This window comes from Acipenser ruthenus, chromosome 1, assembly GCF_902713425.1.
Source record: "Acipenser ruthenus chromosome 1, fAciRut3.2 maternal haplotype, whole genome shotgun sequence".
NCBI classification, from domain to species: Eukaryota; Metazoa; Chordata; class Actinopteri; order Acipenseriformes; family Acipenseridae; genus Acipenser; species Acipenser ruthenus.
Window position 1 is genome coordinate 24,517,844 of NC_081189.1, and position 20,025 is coordinate 24,537,868.

Consider the following 20,025-nt stretch of genomic DNA (forward strand, 5'->3'; position numbering starts at 1 on the left):
CAAAAGTATGTTCTAATTTGCTTTGTGTTTTTCTATGTGCCTCATTATATCTGTCCTCAGCTCTTGTTGTAGGACCTGGAGTCACTGGAGTCAGAAGCCACTTCTTTAAGGGATAGTCCCTGTCACCTGCAACATATAACATACAACACGTTGCAGAATTGTTAAGTTACAGATACATAATTATAAGTAATTAAATATAACAATATGCTAATAATGTCACTTACCAAGTAGAAAGCAGTCCATGATTTCTCCACTCTCAAACATTCTCTCTGTTTCACTCTGTTGTAAAATGAATCATGACACAATCCGGGGAAATTAGCAAATACATTTGTGATACGGCAACAAGCATTGCAGATGAACTGGACGATTAAGGAGTGGAATTCTTTTATTGCTACATGTGTACAATCAATTAGTCCAATTATCTGAGGCATTCCTGCATCTTGATAAAAATCAAATTGAATTTGCTGTTGCTCAGCCACTGATAGTGGGCATCTAATAAAAGCAGGAGCTCTTTTTTATCAAGGCTTCAGTTACATCATTAATGATCTTGCATAATGAAGACTGGGATACTCCCTGCCTTGCAGCATTAGACAATAGTCCATAGCTATAAAAATGTAGGGCCAAAGTGACTTTGGTCAGAACTGGAATTGGGTGTGTTCTGTTGGTAGAAGCTTCCAAATCCGCCTTAAGTAATTCACAAAGATCATAAAGGGTTTGCTTATGAAACCAATAATGCCTCAAAACTTGTTCATTGGTGGCATCCATAAAGATGATCCTGGAAGAAAAAATTAGTTAAACAGGGTATGGTCTGGTCCTCTGTTGTTCTTCCCTCCCCTGCAACAGAAGCAACAAAACCATCTTGCCTTTCTCTGATTAAAAATCCCAATTTCAGCAGGGGTTATAGAATATGTGTACATTTACACCATTAACCTCAATGGTAAGCACCTTTACTAACTTTGGAAAATCAGGTCCCTGGTGTGTTAAATCTATTGGAATGAGCACACTGCCTTCCAAAACCTGTTTTTCTGCAACAAGATGACTCATACAAGATAGTTTATTGAGTAAATGGCAAATTAATATTTTGTCCTGCACACAGCCTTGCTCAATCAGACAAAACGTGTTGATTAGTTCTGCCAGAAGCTACTGTCTCTGCCAATGAACAGTACTATCATATTACATAATGGTATTCTGTAACATTTACATTTGATATTAAAAATTATGATACAATCTATTTTTTTTTTTGGGGGAACCAATACTACAGTACTTACTAATTCATGTTTCATATGTGTGTGGTCATTTCATGGAATGCATGATTTATTTTTCCAAATTATAAAAATTGTCAAAAAATCACATAATTTTGTGGCTTTCCCAATTCACTTTATTGGTCCAAGATGGTCTTGGCGGTTAGTTAAGGGTTTGATGCCTTTTCACAAATGGTCTATTCCAGAACCTTGTTCCAACCAGGGCCCACATTTATCACATGTACATTTGCAAATGTTCCTTTCAAAAGAGAGCATACGTACATTTGAACCAAAAGTATGGAATTTATTAATAGAGAATGCTGAGTGAGAAGGTTCTTCGATTCACGCACAGTAGGAGCTGTGCATACGTCCATTTCCTAGTGTTAGGCAACGAGTACTGCAGGAGATGATCTAATTCCTTCTTTATTTTTGTGCTGTCACTGGGTTTCCTTGATAAAAGATCATGTACACTCCTTACTGGGAGTCTTTTGTATTAATAACATGCACTTATAATAAAACTGCACTTATATCAAATAAATGTGAGTATTTGTATTGATATACTTATTTAGTTTTTCATTTAACTTTAGTAACATCTAGCTGCGTATCTATAGATTTTTTGTTCTGTGCATGAATATATTTATTTCTATAGCTGCATCAGAAAAACTTATTTTATTACTGCTCTTCACTTGTCTTCTGAAATAAATTAAACTCTTTAAAATCACACTCCACAGACAGCGTATGCAGGGTAAAACGCACCCTATTTAGAAGAGTGTGGGCGGTTCAAATTAAAATTCCACGTACAAACAGATTTAAAAGCATTGAGATTTATTAACACCAATTGTGCGTACAAAGGCTCAACGTGAGAATGATAAATCAGGATCAATTTGTGCATGCAAACAAACTTAATGTCTGTACATTTGATGAAAATGGGCCCAGGTCTTTAATTGTTTAATTGAACCCACAGAAAGTAGCCAATTAATAGACATGTAGTAGCAGACAAAGTAATGCTGGGAGTTTATTTGAACCCATGTTATTAAATTACAATGTGGTCTTTCTTTTCCCTTGATTGGGCTGTACTACATCTAATTGGTTTATGTACAGTAGTTGATGAAGACAAGTCAATTGTTCCCTCACAACTGGTATTTTTACATGGAATACAAAAGTAGACCCTTTTAGAGGAAAAAAAAAAAAAAGTTACCAAAAAGTGATGTGTATCAAGAGTTAACAAATGAGACATTTTTCTGTGTAGGAGTGAAACCACACAGTGCATTCTTTATTAACAATAGGACTCTATGCTAATTATAGTATGCTGACACTGCTGTCATGACTGTGAATACAACATGCTTTGTTTGCTGTTTCCTAATAGCTATTTATTCTTTGGAATGTGTTTGAGCTAATATTGTGATTTTGAATGCCCTTCTGTAGATTAAAGCTTTTAGAATCTGTTTCATTTTTTAAAAGTTTAATTTACATGACCCATGTCTTACATTTAAAAAAAAACAAAAAAAAAAACAATAAATGCGAAACTATGGACTAAATTAATCTCACTTTCCTTCTCCTTCATTGTGTCTCTCATCACTGCAAAGCTGGCTGTTTTGTCCATCCGGTAATTATACTACACAAAGCAGAGTTCAAGTTCATTTATCTCCATAAATACATGTGCGTCTCTTTGTATCATTTTCTCTTGTCCACATCTACAAAGAGCATTAATGTTTGCATGGTTCCAGTTTAAGCAGGTTGGCTTTAGCAATTCTTAAGCTTCAAAGCCTCTTTGATGTTACAAGTAAACAGAACAAATGCTCTAAAAATACTGTCCTGCAAAAAGATTAGTCAGCAATCTCAGTAACAATGGATTGTAAAAGAATAATCATATTTCCTAGTGCACATACTATGCCCTACTGTTTAAGAAACATACTGACATTACCTTTACACTAACATTTTCATCATAGACTGAAAGAATAAGATGTACTGAAATAATTTCTAAACATTAGAGCCTACAGATGTATTTATTTAACAAGGTCATACACTTAAAATGAATTGAACTATAAATACATCATCAAGAATTCCCAAACAATAAAATGGGATCATACTCCCGATTTATTTCATAAACTGTAAAATAAATATTCCATGAATACAAGATCTGTTAAACAAAGCGTATTATTCTTATGTGTGCAGATATACTGTGAGAAGAAGCTGTCAGTGCCAACAAAAATCTGGGTTCTTACCACTCCAAGGTGAAATTTGCATCTGATCAAGCTTAGATGTGTACTCTAACAGAGATCAATGTCCTATTGACAATATCACAGTGTGAGAGTTGTTCTGTAATAAATGACTTATATAGTGTATAATTGATCTGCAGCACTGTGTACCAATGGTGGGTTGTCTGTTTCGGAATGATAATTCTAGGCACACTATACCATTCTAGTTCGAGTCATACACACGCAAAGGGAAATCTGTTGAAATTAACAGTTTCCCCATTCCTAGTTAGCACATACTTTATTTTACAGTAGCTGCTTACATTGAAGCTAAGCAACAAGGATATAGTCACCTTATCACTTAATCACTCATCTGAAATGAACTAGTCAGATCTCATTGCCCTTTGCTTGCTATCACAGTAAGCTGTGTCAGCTATCTAAGTCTGTACATTCATTACATCCTCTTCATTAACCCTCTGCGGCACAGTGCATTACTGAAGCAATAACAGTTACATTTAGGAAATTTAGTAGGAATTTGTGCAAAATACTTGTGTGAGGGTCTCAGTTTTTGTTGTTTTTTTTCTGTCCATTTAATGGGAATGTTTTTGCAGGGGTGTGATTTTGCTGCATTCCCTGTGCAGATTTAATGGGAATGTTTTTGCAGGGGTGTGATTTTGCTGCATTCCCTGTGCAGATTTAATGGGAATGTTTTTGCAGGGGTGTGATTTTGCTGCATTCCCTGTGCAGATTTAATGGGAATTTAGTGGGTTTTTTTAATCTGAAAAATAAAATCTTTATAAATGTTTGTCATTTATTTTCTTTAAAATAACTCAAATGCCCAAAATGGCATTTTGATTACCATTTTTCAGAACTTCCACTGAAAAGTATATACAGTATATTCAGATACGTACAGTGCAGTTCCCTTTTTGTCACTTTAATAGGGGGGGTGGGGGGGGTGGGGGGGGGTTGTTACATACGTGGGTCGTCACTGAATAATACTGAATTAGACACAGAGCAGTGGGTATTGACACGCTGCACAGGCTTGATTTAATAACAACACAGGCCCAACGCTGAGTACCAACAATGGTAATCCTAGTGCCGGATTTAATAAAGAAAACAAAACAAAACAAAGCTAAAAATAAAAGTTTGCCACACAAGTGACGAGTGCTAGTCCCACTAAAAGGAACGCCCCACTCCAGGAACCTACTACACTACGCAAACCCTCTCTATACTGTTTGAGATCTGGCCTCTTCAACTGGCCTTTTCAAAAGGTCTCGGCTGGGCAATGCCTTCACCAGCTCCGTCTTGCAGTGGAAGGGTTTCATGTAGTACTTCTCTGCATGGTGCGGACGCTCTCCTCCTTGATGTCAACACAGCAAGCTTTCACTTAGTACCTGCCTGCATGGCTATGGCCATGCAGTAGCCTTGAGCTGTGGGCAGATGCCTTTTGAGCTGTGCGCAGCCTACCCGGGCACGCCCCTCCTCCCCCCCAGCCAATCCAGACCTCCCAATCAGCTCAGCTCCGGGCTAGCCTAACTGCTCAATTGGTTGCCTAGCAATGCGTCTCCTGTTCCACATCCCAGCTGTCCACATCCGCGCAAGAACCAGTGACAGGGCTCTCCCTGCCACAGTCACACTTTTATGATTTGTTAGAACTTAATAATGTTGCTAGGGAGGCACTTAAAAGGGAAATTCAAATCTTAATCATGGACTCTTGACCAGAGGGTCGTGGGTTCAGTCCCAGGTGGGGGACACTGCTGCTGTACTCTTGAGCAAGATACTTTACCTAGATTGCTCCAGTAAAAACCCAACTGTATAAATGGGTAATTGTATATAAAAATAATGTGTAAAAAATAATGTCATTGTATGTAAAAATAATGTGATATCTTTTAACAATTGTAAGTCGCCCTGGATAAGGGTGTCTGCTAAGAGATAAATAATAATAATAATAATAATAATAATAATAATAATAATAATAATAATAATAATAATAATAATAATAATGTATTTAATGTATTTTAAATATTGTGAAATTGTTTAAAAAGGTTCTACATTTACACCTCTAATGGCAGGAGATAACTAAATATGTATCTTCATATTGCTGTGTAGTGTGATTTGGGAGATGTACTTACATCATAACCAATATATTGCATTCATAGAATTCTCAAATCACATAATCCAGTTAAAAACTTTTGCTGTTTTTTTATTTTATTTTTTATTAATACAGTTATAATCTCTGTCTTTATTGTTTCATTGAGGTTGTTTCATGGGCCCTTCAGAAATCTATGCTATGTTTCATCAAGAGCCATTTTCCAATGTCTAAGCTTTGAATGTATCCATTCAAATAACATCAGTAACACAGATGGATCTGTCTGAACATGCCTGATAGTGCTTTGGGTACCTTGGATCACCAGAGGTTTCCTCTTACAAAGTGTTTTTTTTTTCCCAATCCTTAATTCCTTTTGCAGCCTCCATCGACTATTTTTTATTTATCTAGTGGTCTATGGGTAGTTCCCATAATCTGTGTTCGATTCTACACTATGCATCTCTTAGCTGTGCAACTATAGCCATTTGCTATCAAACTGCACTAAATTTCACATAGAAACAGCCAAAGCATATTCTGTCAGTCTCACAGTCTCATATAGTTCTTTTGTGATATTCTAACCTTGCATTTATTTGAAAGTATGTGCATGTATAAACATCCCATGTAAACTCTGTGTTACCTAATGTATATTCATATTATATCTGAATATGTTCTATATCTTATATTTTATATAATCTGTTTTTATTTTATTGTTTTCATTATGTTAGTGTGATACTGAAACAGACAAAGTTTATTATATGGACATATACATGTCAAATGCAGATAAATGTAATGCAAGAAGGAAGAGACACTATTAATGATGTTTTCTTTGTATTTTTAAGTAGAACCTTGGTGTATTTTGGGGGGCTCCCTTTGTGTCATCCAGCTAAAATTACCTGTCAGGCACACTAAAATTACCTGTCAGTCACCCTATTTAAACTGTAGCCAACTCCCTAATTCTTGTCTTGCTTTTCAGTTTACGTTTACCACACAGGTTTGCCCCATTCATTCCGTATAGGTGCAGCAACATCGGCAGCCAAAGTTAAAATCTCACCGTGAAAATTCCCATTTCTGAAAGAATAATGTAAATATACATTTTTTTATCACTTAAAAATAAATACAGCAAATGTTTACCATATTGCATTCCCTGTTACATTACATTTAGGAACCTGGCAGTCGGTTTAATTTGCTTCCGGTAAATGATTTAACACATGCATGGAGCTACATGATTTCTATTATGTCTTCAACGAAAAAGACACCAGCTGCATCAAAGATGTTTCTAATAAAGATCGCTCTGTCAAATACACGACAAGGACATTTGACATGTCTGTTGTAATTTTTACATTAATTTATGTTTTTATTTTATTTGATAATCTATGTCAAAAAAACGCTTGACTGTAAAGCAGTTAAACCCATTCTCAGAATTAAACTGAATATGGCATTGCATCGGCATTAGGACCCATCGATAATTGGCATATACTAAAGAGTGACACAAATTCATACAAGACAAAATCCCAGGTACAGGTAGCAATCATTCAATACATTATATATACAATACTTATTACACAAGTATTTAGATAGTCATATACCTTTAATAATCTGAAGGCTATCAGATGACCTAAAAAAAACTCAACAAAACAAATTATGAAAAAAAAAAACAATTATGTTAAATGGGAATAATTAAATCCTTAGGCAGCACATTTATTATAGATTTGTGAGCACAAATGGATCAATTCAATGATAAAGAAATAACATTTGAGAACTTAATCCAAAGCAGAAACACCTTTTTCATGTGTTCTTTGCTTATTTTAAGCACATGACTGCCATTATTCAACCCCAGGCCAAGCTATCCAATCCTTTCCCAGACTCTTTATAAGAAGCTGTTCTCACGGTAGCTAAGACTCAGTAGAGCTCAACCCAACCCCACCCTCAGCATTGCAAAGAGCCTCCAAAGAAACACTATCCTTTTCATGAACAGCAGTTGTATAGACCAAAATGCATGGCACCTGAAAATAACAAGAAACAATAATTGTAATTGTTTATATCCTGACTGCCCTCAGGGAGAAATTGTATTACTTTGTTTTTCACTACATGTTTGTCAGTAAAAGGGGTGGAAAGCACAGTAATTGTATGACTCCGGTATGCCAAGAACTGACAGGTGTGCAGTTCCTCATTGTTCTGAATGTCAGCCAATAACTGCAGTTTAATATTCATATTCCTTTTTAGAAGAAAAAAAGGCATCTGGCTTTTTGGCCAAAGATGCAAGGAAGCATTCATATTAAGACTTATTTCATATGTTGCATTTTCATGATGTTGTTTGATTTACCACCAGCACATGTGGTCAGGGAAATGCATATTGTAACAGCTCATATGGGAGTCTTCTCTCACAGCGGGCCTCAAGACTTCTTATAAAGAACTAAATGAAATCTAAAGCCAACAAAGGCTTTGGGGACAGCACAAGGATCACATTATTTTTGATGAACATGCAGTAACCATTTTAAACTACTCGCCAAAAAAAGTCTACCATAAATCTTCCATTTCCTCCTAGGATCAGAGATATTTGTGATTAATAAATTCTTTGAACACAAATTACTTCCTCCTTGAAATGACCAAGAGAGTTTTCTGGTAAAGAGCTTACGATATACAAAGTTGTGTCAGATGTGGTTGATTCTTGTCCATCATGTATCCGCTTATGTTAGTCATTTCTCTTACAAACTGAATCTTGATTTCCTTTGATCAAGTAATAACCCTTTGGACTCCAGCTTTTTTTTTTTTTTTTAATTTTGACTGACAGTCTACTATATGTTTTTCCAAGAATGGTGAAAACTTTACAGACAATTGACACCACATTGAAAAATAAGAACAAGGTGCAAATTGTGTGTTGTAGCAATATCCTGACAAAGTAGTGCACTAATTACAAGAAAAGTAAAATATGGCAATTTAGGATGAAAACAAGAAACAATCCACATGCTGCTCAACAGGCCATGATACAGTTTGTAGAAGTTATGAGCCCAGCTGGCAGCTAACAATGTTAAGCTTTTCCCACTCACCAGAAAGACATTCATGCTATAAATACATAGGATGACATATTTTAGCAAGGTATTGTGGAATTGTGGTTGTATTGGTCTGCTCCTGAAATAAAGTTCACTTGACTGAAAACTAGGATGATTTAAGGCTCAGTTTTGATGGGTCCAATTTGTCTGTGCAAACAGTGCTCAAACAGGACTTTTTTTCCCTCCAAGTTTACCATGTTCACTGAGTGATCACATGACAAGCCAGTGTCCTGTGGCAGAACCATTTGCTACACTCATCTTTTCGTTTCCCTTACTGAAAGTCAAATTTAGGAAGTGGAAATGTATTTTAACTACAGGCAGCAATAAAAAGCAAGATCATCCAAATGGATTTCTAATCCTTTTTGTCTGAAACATGCTCTGGCTTTAATCCAAGCTACAGGAAGCTGCACTCAACAACCGGCTCCCTAATAGATGATAGTTGTATATGAGGAGGTTATGTTATAATTCCCATATGAAGCAGAATTGGCATTATGAGTCATTGAACCAGGAGGTTTATTCCCAGATTTAACCTAACGTGGTCCATAAAAACATAAACTCCAAATTAACTTTTTCAAATGCATTTCAAGTGGCTTTTATATATGTAGCAGCTTCACTCACTCCCTGTCGCCTCAGCCTATTACAGTACATAATTAAAGCATTTGGTCCTCATATTTGAGTTGCTAAGAAGTCCAGCTAAACATTACAAAATCAATAAAGTAAATGGAGCGTTAGGCTCAGCAAGTGGCATTTTCCTCGATTTCAACCACCTTGCACTTCTTTCAATTTGTCAGCTACAGTGACATTTAAATCTGGTCTCTTTGATAACCCTTAATGATCTGAGACTACAGGTGTGGCCTTTCGTTTTAAATGTCACATAATTTGTCAGCAAAAGTACTTACTCCGTCAAATTAACCTTCCGCTAAGGGTTGGTAAAGAGTTATTACTAAATCAACCCACTGCAGAGAGCTCAATTACTTTGAATCAATATCACAAAGGTCAGGTTTGGGAATTTAAAATGCACAAATGCTGCATATATATATATATATATATATAAGATCTATACATAGATTCTTGTAAGACAAGCCACTATTATAATTGTATAGATTTCAACAGCACATTGAACGGTTACAGTGCACTTAGGTAAGAGAGGAAACTTCTTAATTGAGTCAATTTTGTGACAAAATATTTTTTGCACTAAATCTTAGTTTTAATGTTAGAAAGAAAAAGTTGATACTTGTATGTTAAAAATTGGTATACCGTGCGCACAGGATCTGTAAGCCATTTTCAGGTTGTCCTTGAGACTGTCAAATAATATCCATTCATACTGTTATAAAGGGGGTGGGGGTGGGGGGCTTGTGGGTGTTGAAGAATATAGAACATGTTTTTTTTTTTTAACTAAAATTGAAATAGCATTTGTTTTAAACATCACAAATGCCTTCAGCGTTAAATGGAATGTACTGCCTTTGGTTGAACTAATGACTCCAATGCTGCAAAACAAAGCAGTGTTTAGTGATTAGTATGATTTTTTTTCTCTTCTAGTGCCCAAGGGGCTCTTTTCATGCTGGGTTAGTGTTATGTTTGATGTGATTTGTTAACATAGCTGGCCACCAGATGATAAAGATTATCCAGAATGCTAAAATTTCACTTTTGCTTGAGCTGGAACAATACTCACAGGCCAATACATGAGAGGTATTTCAGCGAGACGTGAGGGTAGTTCCCTATTACACCAGCTAAGTAGTTAGGGTGGTTTGTGTGAAACAGGGAAAGAGGAGTCTTGACTGGTCCCTGCGGCAAAAATGAGGTAATGCACGCAAAGGAACCATGTCTGTAACCGTGCAAGTGAGTGGCTGTTTTGTACATGGATTAAGATTTGAGTCTGAAAAGCATAGCAGCTTCATGCCTAGCCTCTTTTCATTAGGTTGAATAGCCTGAGTATGCACAGGGACCGCCAGAGGTCTACTTCCTTTTCTGAGCTCTAGTTCTCCAGTTGTGTTGCGTGGTGTTACTGTTCATGGCTTGTATAATCTGGGTTGGGGCCCCTGTTATTTATAACCCATATAACATTGGTGAAATAAATTATTGATAAAAAATAATAAAGTAATTCTTGTTAAAACAAATTCGGATTAGACAAGTTTCCTGATGGTACACATTTTCTACATGGTCGCAGCCAAATTTAGTAGTAGCTTGTTGTAAATTACAGTCAGTTCTCGTTAAAACGATCTTGAATTAGACTAATTTCCAGATAGTATGAATTTTCTACAAGGTCTTTGACAAATTTAGCAGTCGCTTATTATAAATGACTTCTTATAATACAAATTCACTTAACACAAATTTCCTGTTAGTATGAATTATTTTGGATGGAAAAAAAATGTGAATAAAACTAAACAAGTGCAAAGGATATTGAGAAATGTATTAACTTGCATCCAGATTAGTGCCTCTGTACTGTATTTTAGAGCTGTTTGGGGACTACAGATCATATGATGCATTTAGAGCTGCCGTAGTGTGCATGCAAAAATGTGGATAATGCAAAAGATTCCCCCGAACACTTTGACAACGTTTCAGAAAAAAACAGGATACAATAATACAGCAAACTGTGGTTGTAGGTCGTCGGCATTTCCAATTTGCTCAATACCTGATGTTGAGGATGCCTTACTGGTTTAAGAAATACGTTATGGGAAGGGGAAGAAACGACTTGCTGCTGCCAGGAAATTTGCACCCGATGATTGAACACCAGTGCAGACAAGTAATCATAAACCTGATGCATGCTGTATTGGACAATGTTATTTTAGCACATTCAGATTTCAGTAGCTCTTTCCTATTCTGTTGACGCCTCTAGTAATAGACTTGGAGCTGATCTGTCGCAAGTGCCTAAGGGTGAGGATGCTGCTCGCCCCATTTCTTTTGCTAGCTGCACAGCCCATGCCTGCCAGGGGGGGGGAGGTCTCATTCCCCCAGATATCCTGACTGTAGTTACACTCCCCCTGCTACAACTTTTTTACAAATGTTTTGCCAAAAACACAATTCTGTCAACAGCATCAGGTTTTAGTTTTGTACGTTTGCAAGTAACAATGCCACCACAGGTACTGAAAACTCTTTCAGATGGAGAACTTGTTGCTGGTATGCACAAATAATTCTGTGCAAGTTTGCTGAGTCTAGGTAAGTTAATATGTTGAGCTTTCCACCAGATCAATTGATCTGATTCACTGTCAGCCAAATGAGTATTCATGTAATGATTTACTTCAAGTAATATTTTTTTTTTTTTTCAAGAACTGCACAGGCATTAGTAGCTCCTGATGTGCTTGACTTGAAAAAGCTGCCCAAGGTCTTCTTAAGTTTTTAGCAGGTGCCCCTTTATTTGCTGCTTCTCTTACTCCCTGAGATTCAGTTTCAATGTTACTGGCTATGCCAGTGAAGCTCTTTTCCTGCTGTAGCAGAGATTCCACCTCTAACACCACTCTTGCTTTGATTGATGCAACCTTGTCCTCACTGATGTACTGCACTTTGAATCTAAGGTCGATAAAAGATGAATATCAAGTAGATCTTGGGTGTGTGAGTCAGAATGTTTCCCATTCAAGTAACTCAGAATCTTCTTTGATTGACTTTGTGAGTTCAGTCTCATCTTCCTCAACGGACAAAATGTTGTTAAGCAGATACCAAACAGGTATGAGGTAGGAGACACTGACATAGTTTTCACCTGACAGAACGTCTGTGAAATCCACCAATGTTCTCAAAGACTTATTTAATGAATCAAGCACATCAATGTCCTGCCATGTAGGTACTAAGTGCCTGTTTTTCTATCTGCCGCTAGGACTTGTGTGATTGCTTTTTCCTGTTCCAGCATCCTTTTAATCATTTGCTGACATAAGCCCCAGCGAGTAGGTGTTTCTGTTATCAGTTTGTGCTGAAGTAGATTGAGCTCAGCTTGTGCTAAATTCAGAGCTTTTCTTTCCAGTTTTAAGAGAAAGCGCTCACCAGCCTCTTACACACACCAATGGCACGGTTGATGCGCTTATCCCCTTTAACACTGTTTTGTATAAAAAAGAAAAAAACACACAAATGTAAGGAATAATTTCTAGAAAAATATAAAGCTGTAATCTCACTAAGTTTTAATTAATGTCACCAGAAAGCATATGCTGCTGCATGTAAGAGAAGTATAAAACAAATGACAACCAGCTAGTACAGAACTACATATCAGCTTTTAAAATAAATGGACACTTTGATATTCATTTGATCCCATTATGTAAAATAATAATAACATTATAGATGAAATTCCCTGCTGCATTTAGTTTCTACTCAAGCCAAAAATATTGCTCCTTTTTTGTAAGGGATTGTAATATCAAATCGTACTGTGTTTTGTATTTGTTCTTATTAGGACTGAAGTCATTGTATTTTGTATCTTGCTCTTAATTGTACTGTAATTCCTGATATGTATTTTTTGTATACAACTGTAAGTCGCCTTGGGTAAGGGCGTCTGCTAAGAAATCAATAATAATAATAGTTAAAAGTCAAATTATTATTATTATTATTATTTTATAATTTTGCAAAGAATGTATGCAAAACTGTACCTTTCTTTACTGTATATAGTTCTTTTTAACCTGCTAATAATATCTAATAGCCTGATGCAGAACAAGATTCTTCATGTAGACGCACTTTTAAAAGCTGCTTTTATATAATATGATCCCAGACTTAAATTAAAAATGACTTTCGTTTTTACAGTTTTGTATGTACATATACCTGTGTACACCTGTTTACACACTAGTTTCTTTTGAAATGTTTATTTTATTATAGTTTTTCATTTTTTGAAGTAGTGCTTTATATGTGGTAAGTTAGAAAATAAACCCTTTTATGTTTAATTGTTTGAATACGACGTTTCGGCTGTGCAGATGTTTGATATGATGTGACTGAATAAAACTTTTGAGTTGTATCAGATAGTTTGTCTTTCATTTTAATATTGATGTTGTTTAAAATGTAACCGTCATAATGACTGCCAGCGGCGGTTTTAGGTATGAGTATAACCATGGTGGTTCTAGTGTTAATATTCAATATTGAAAGTAAATAATTGACTAAATAACACCAAGACAGGTACGTTGTTACTATAAATACAATAAAATAAAATACTTACCGATAGCAAGGTGAAGCCTGTGTCCAAAACACTGAAGTCTAGTCCATGCATTTAGTTCTGCAGCTTTGACCAAGTTTGATCCGCTATCAATAGTGATGCAGATTTGCTGCTCCAGGCAGACAGAGCTTCTTGCAAACCTTGTATAATTGCTTCACCAGTGTGGGCTTCAGGAAAGTACAATGTTTGCAAGTACTTAAGCTACATAAAAGAAATATCGCGAACGAGGGGTAGGGCGGTGCTGGAGATGCAGTACTAAAGTGTCCTGTTGATATGCAGTGCCTTTTAAACCTGTTTTACTGTGAAAAAAATACTTTTAAACAGCGTGTCTAAAATAAACTACTTGTGTGAAAATAAATTGGACCTGACGCGCCTGAGATGCACTGAATAAATGGACCGCTAAGGGTCAATTGGTGTGTGTTGTATAAAGTATTAATTCTATAATTCAAAACTGAAATAATATAATGTAATAAAAAAATAATAGCAATCTGTACTTTTTGAGACCTCCCAAATGGATCAGTCCATGCACACGGGACAAAAAAAAATTCAAGCCCAACCCTACGCCACGCCATATCACAAGGAATGGAGAGACCGAAAGATTCAACCGAACACATGGGAATATAGTTCGAGCCTTACTACCCAGAGCCCAGCATAGATGGCCCCAGATGCTCAAACCTCTCACATTTGCCTAGAATTGTATACATGAGACCACTAGTTATGCCCCGTTTCAACTGATGTTTGGGAGGAATCCTAGGCTTCTGGTTAACATGATGTTTGAGGCTGTACTGAGGGATCAGGATCTTGTGAACTATGAGGAGTATGTTACTTCCTTGGTGAGGGAGCTAAAAGAGTCTACATGCAAGCAACAGAAGAAGCATGCAGCTTTATATAATTGTAAACTGAAAGATGCCCCTGTGTAAATTGGAGACCAAGTTTTGCGGCTAATAAAGGTGAACGTGGAAAAGGGAAACTTGAAGACCTTTGGGAGAGCCAAGTGTACATTGTCAGGAGGAGGCTGTGTGGTCCAGTGGTTAAAGAAAAGGACTTGTAACCAGGAGGTCCCCGGTTCAAATCCCACCTCAGCCACTGACTCATTGTGTGACCCTGAGAAAGTCACTTAACCTCCTTGTGCTCCGTCTTTCGGGTGAGACGTAGTTGTAAGTGACTCTGCAGCTGATGCATAGTTCACACGCCCTAATATCTGTAAGTCGCCTTGGATAAAGGCGTCTGCTAAATAAACAAATAATAATAATAATTGTCACTGAGAAGAACTCTACCATCAACACCAACAAGATGAAGAACTGCTCTACAGGACATGACAAGACTGTCCACAGGAACTTAATCATGCCAGTGAATTTCCTGCCTGTTCCAGTAGATGAGACATATGAAGCCTCTTGTGTGACAGAGATTCCAAATAATGAGGATTGTGATATCCAACAGGAGAGATCTAAGTTTTCATTGATTCCAGACAACTTGACTCGAGTGGATACTAAAGAATGGACATCTGCGTGGGTTTCAGAACTTACCAGCACGGTAGATGGAGAAAGTATAGTAGCCATGCAAGACACTCACGAACACTATTCACACCATTCACACGAGCTGAATTCATCAGTAACAGAATTAGGTATAACAGGCACACATAGACACGTGCAGTGATGCAGACCAAATACAACCTAGCAGCTATACTCAAAATAATCCAGTTTCATTCTCATGTTCTGAGCAGGCACATCCTTTAGTTGATAGTATGTCACAATACATGAATGAACCTTCGAATGCAGCTAATGATGAGATTCAATATGTTAATCCGTCTGTCGGTGAGCAGTTACCTACTGAGTCTAGAGACCCCAGTGATATGATTGGTAATATAGAAGTAGTACGGACCAGAGCCGGCAGGCTTGTGCCACCTGTAAATAGGTTAATACAAACAATGCAGCAGCAAAAGGTGCATATAAGCAGTGTCTTAGGAACTCCTAATGGGTTAAATCACTCACAACAGTTTTCAAAATGTAACATTTCTTAGTCAGGTGAACGAAGTTATGTACAGCAGTTGGGCCTGTGTATTATGAAACTGCAACTTTTTTTGTAAGGGACAGTTTTTGTGTAAATCCCTTTTTGGATAACTTTGTTTGTTTGTGGGGATTAGCTACCCTGTTTCCTCCTTTATGGATTTGTCTCAGGACTGGAATATTTAGTGACTGGACATTTGCTATGTGTTGCATCCCATGAGAATTAATGCATACTTTGTGTTTATACAGTTGTAAATATAGGGTGCAAGTTGGATGATGATCAAGTGGAAGTCAGTGGGGGGGTGTGTAACAGAGAAATATTCTTAAAATCATCCCAAAATCTTTTTTTTATTACGTTCATTGTGTTATATGCTGGTTGGGCCATTTTTATTTATTTTGTAAAATCATTCAGGGTTATATACGGGTTGGCCGATATTTCTGTATACTGCACTAATGTCAGTGTTTGAACTGCACCACTTTGGAAAAATCTGGGAAGGAGTAAAAGAAAAACAGATCGATATACAGGCATATTCAAGCTGTGTAAGTGAATCAAAACTATCGAAATAATTCTCAAATACTAGTACATTAATATCCTATTAGAGGTGTATCTTTAGATAGCTACACAAAGTTCAAGGAAAATAACTGCCCCCATCAACAAATTAACATTATCATTTAATGTAGAACATTCCTAAAGCCTGTAAGAAAAAGCCTTGGCAGCCATTAACTCATCCCAGTTCCTGATGTGCTAAAGTTTGATGTACACTGATGTATGCGAGAGGGCTGATGTTTTCCTCTATCTGTTTTTACGCAGAATCAGAATAAAGCTACAGATAACGTGGTCACCATGTGGGCTCAATTCCTTATAAGAAACACAACACAGAGTACTTCAGTCTACTGTACAGGAGTTATTGGCTCATAACTGGTGCCGATTTACACCTGTTACATGCGCATAGACCCTGAACTGTAGTGCATGTCCAATTATATCATATCGACCACCCCTTGCGTGAAGACATTGTCCCTCCCCAAAACACAGAGGAGGATGTGTTTAAATCAACAACAAGCCTGTCATTTGTGTCACAAGGTGGTTGTTCCGTGTTAATTAAGATTTAATTTTGCAATCGGAAATGGAGCATTGAAAACTTTTGTATCGGACATTTAAAGAAACAGATGTTATTGTATAGGCTACATTTACACATCAACAATTCAGTGTATTTTCTTACTCATGAAAAATACTTATTTTTGCTATTCAACAAAAGTGATACTATATACTAACAATGCATCATGGTACTATTGGTAATAAAATTTAAATAATAAAGCCATTCATAAACCAAAAGATTTCCTTCTAGCGTGCGAATATAATCCTGTAAACTGATTTTGGACCTGAAGCTAGTGTTTATACACATATTCACATCTAGGGTTACCAGATTTCTAGAGTGAAAAACGGAGACACTTTTTTTCTTTCTCTGAAGCCGTTAAAATAACTGCATATAATAACACAATCATAATTAAAAAATTAAACATTGGGTGGATTTATTGCCGATCATAACAACGTGTTGTTTTCTTCCTATTGTCATCTTAACAAAACATATTCATTGTACAAAAAAACAGATTAGAAAAAATAGATCAGCTATTACCATTATTTTATTTTGAATGGCGCTAACTCAACCTAATACATTACTCTGCTGTTAACTTGCTGAGCACACTGATACTGTTTTGTACTTTTAAACAAAGTGAATACAGTAGCAAAGCCAGGACAATTTAACGATGGTACTGTTTCCGACTGGGACAAAAAACGAAGACAGAAAACTAGGACAATTAGAGTTTTACCGGGATGTCTGGTAACCCTATTCTCATCACGACACTTACAATAATGCACTGAAAAATAAAAACCTATGCATTTAAATTAATTAAACTTCCACAAGCTTGCAGCTTTATTTTTCAAATTGTTAGTGCTGTGATGCATATAATTAAACAAGAGCTTTTAAACAAAGGACTGTATTTGCTCTGTGGAAATCTTTCATTTTCTTAGCGACTTTACTGTAATAATTTGTTTATTCTAGATAGAGGTACCCACAAACCAAACATTTCCTTGTATTGACATGTACAGTATGAAAATACGATCACAGGTTATGTTTGTAGATATGTGTGTAATAATGACAACTAGGCTTGTTTCACATTTATCCCACATTAATTATTACATGTATTTTCACATTATAGCACAAATATAAAAGTTTGTTTGTATTTTGGAATCCTCTGCCTATGTCTCTCTTAGCATTCTGTCAAAGATATTTTTTGGTTGTTGTCCGAGTAACAATCACAACTTCCTGTTACTGATGTCTGTGCCTGTTTGACACTGACAATGGGGGCGTTGCCCATGAGTGTACATGGCAAACGTGAGCTGTCTCAGGGACTGCTGCGTTCAAAGTAGACCTAAAAAAAACAGACCAAAGCTGTTGCAGAGGCCCCTCTGGAGCAGGCCACTTTTAGGACGGCTGGACCTGGACTGGACTGGGGATGGCTGTGTTTACACTACAAAAAAAATCTAAGCCATCTCAGTCAGCTTAAAAGTGTCCAGTGTAAATGGGGTATGAGTGCATTCCATACAGCTCAGAACTGTAATGTACTCCACTGAGTTTAATAAGCTGTATGTAAAAAATGAACTGGAGTTAACTACAGCACTACAGAAAACAGGCACAAGATGACAATGAAATACAGTGGTTCTGACCACAAGTCACAACCAAAGCGGTCTTGAAAACACGCCTCTAGAGTTAGTATTTAATTTATACAATTAATGTTGCAGTAGGCATTTTACAGAAATGTAATAAGTTTTAATGGTTTCTAAAATTACAAAAATAAAACATGTCTGAAACCGACTGGCTATTGAGTTCATTAATCAGTTGTATCCCAGATGATATCTATTGCTAGCAAGATTTTGTACTGCTATTGGTGTCATTGTGAAACACATCCATAGCATACACTGTAAAAGTCATTACTCTGGCTGCTGCAGGTAACGCCAGGCAGACTGCAGCCTCAGAGCCTGCACAGCTACAGATAGGAAACAGCACAGCAAGGTTCAATTGTTATAATTTATATAGATGTGATACTGGCTCTTTAAACTAAATAAAGGAAAAGGTGCTTTATTCAAAAACCTGCAGAAATAACAAGGCACATATTTTATAGGACATTTTCAAAAGTAATTAATACTCTTAATGACACTTTTGCAGTACTGTTACAATTATAATTTTAAATACAGAGAACAAAAATGCATTTTATATGCTTTTCTAATCATTTACTTATTCATCTATTCATGACAGATCACATTAAAATGCACTTAAACATATCTTCAGTAGTTCAGGATAACATCAGTGAATCAGCTTGTGTTTGGAAAATGCAAATACACGTCTGTGAAAGTATCACCTTTTTGCATTATTTATTTTAATATGGAAAGGGCTATAGCCTTTGCAGTTAATTCACTTGCTAGTCTACTTTTAATAAGGTAAGCTCCACTCTGATTACACCCTTAATAAGATGTATATAACCTGGTTTGAGTAACATATCCCCCCAATATTAAAACAAGTTGTAATTTATAAAATATAGAATAATTCAATCTCAAGTATATTACATTCAGTTTCTACACTATACCCTGCTGATGTACTGCTTATGTGTTTTGTTCTACTTCTATGTATACATCAGCAAGTCTATTTATTTTATTCACAGATTAATCAAAGTCCATCCACTGTTGTTTTACCAGACAAAAGTAAGTGATTGGCATGGACCAGTCCTGTCACATGCTTGTCCTAACATTCGGAAACTGTTTACAATGTTTTCTTGACTGTATACAATTTTTCCTTTAAAATGACCTTGACTGCAAAATATTAAAATAGTAAATCTCTCGCTAGAAATAAATAAGGGTGTTAAATATTATTAGTCAAATTGTAATCGTCAAAAGTCAAATCTATAAAGCAGAAGTGGATCATGTATCTCTGTTTTTTTCCATACTAATTCTAATAATACCTACTGCAACCTAAATGTGTCCATGGATCAAGCTATACAGTTTATTCATTTAACTTATTACTCAGTTACTCTGGGATTGAGCTCAGTTCCATATTACATGCCTACTCTTAAGCAGGGTGAATTATGAGCAGAGTGCAAAGTGATCATTTATAATTCATCACCATGCTGCACTGCAATTCTACAAATGATATGCTAAGATGTTGGGACATGTGTTTTTGTGCTTTGGGGCAAAATGTCATTGTGCTAATTCCTGCTCATTCTAGCTTATAAATAATTGTACATTAAGGCTTTATATGGATTTGTTTATCTTTCCT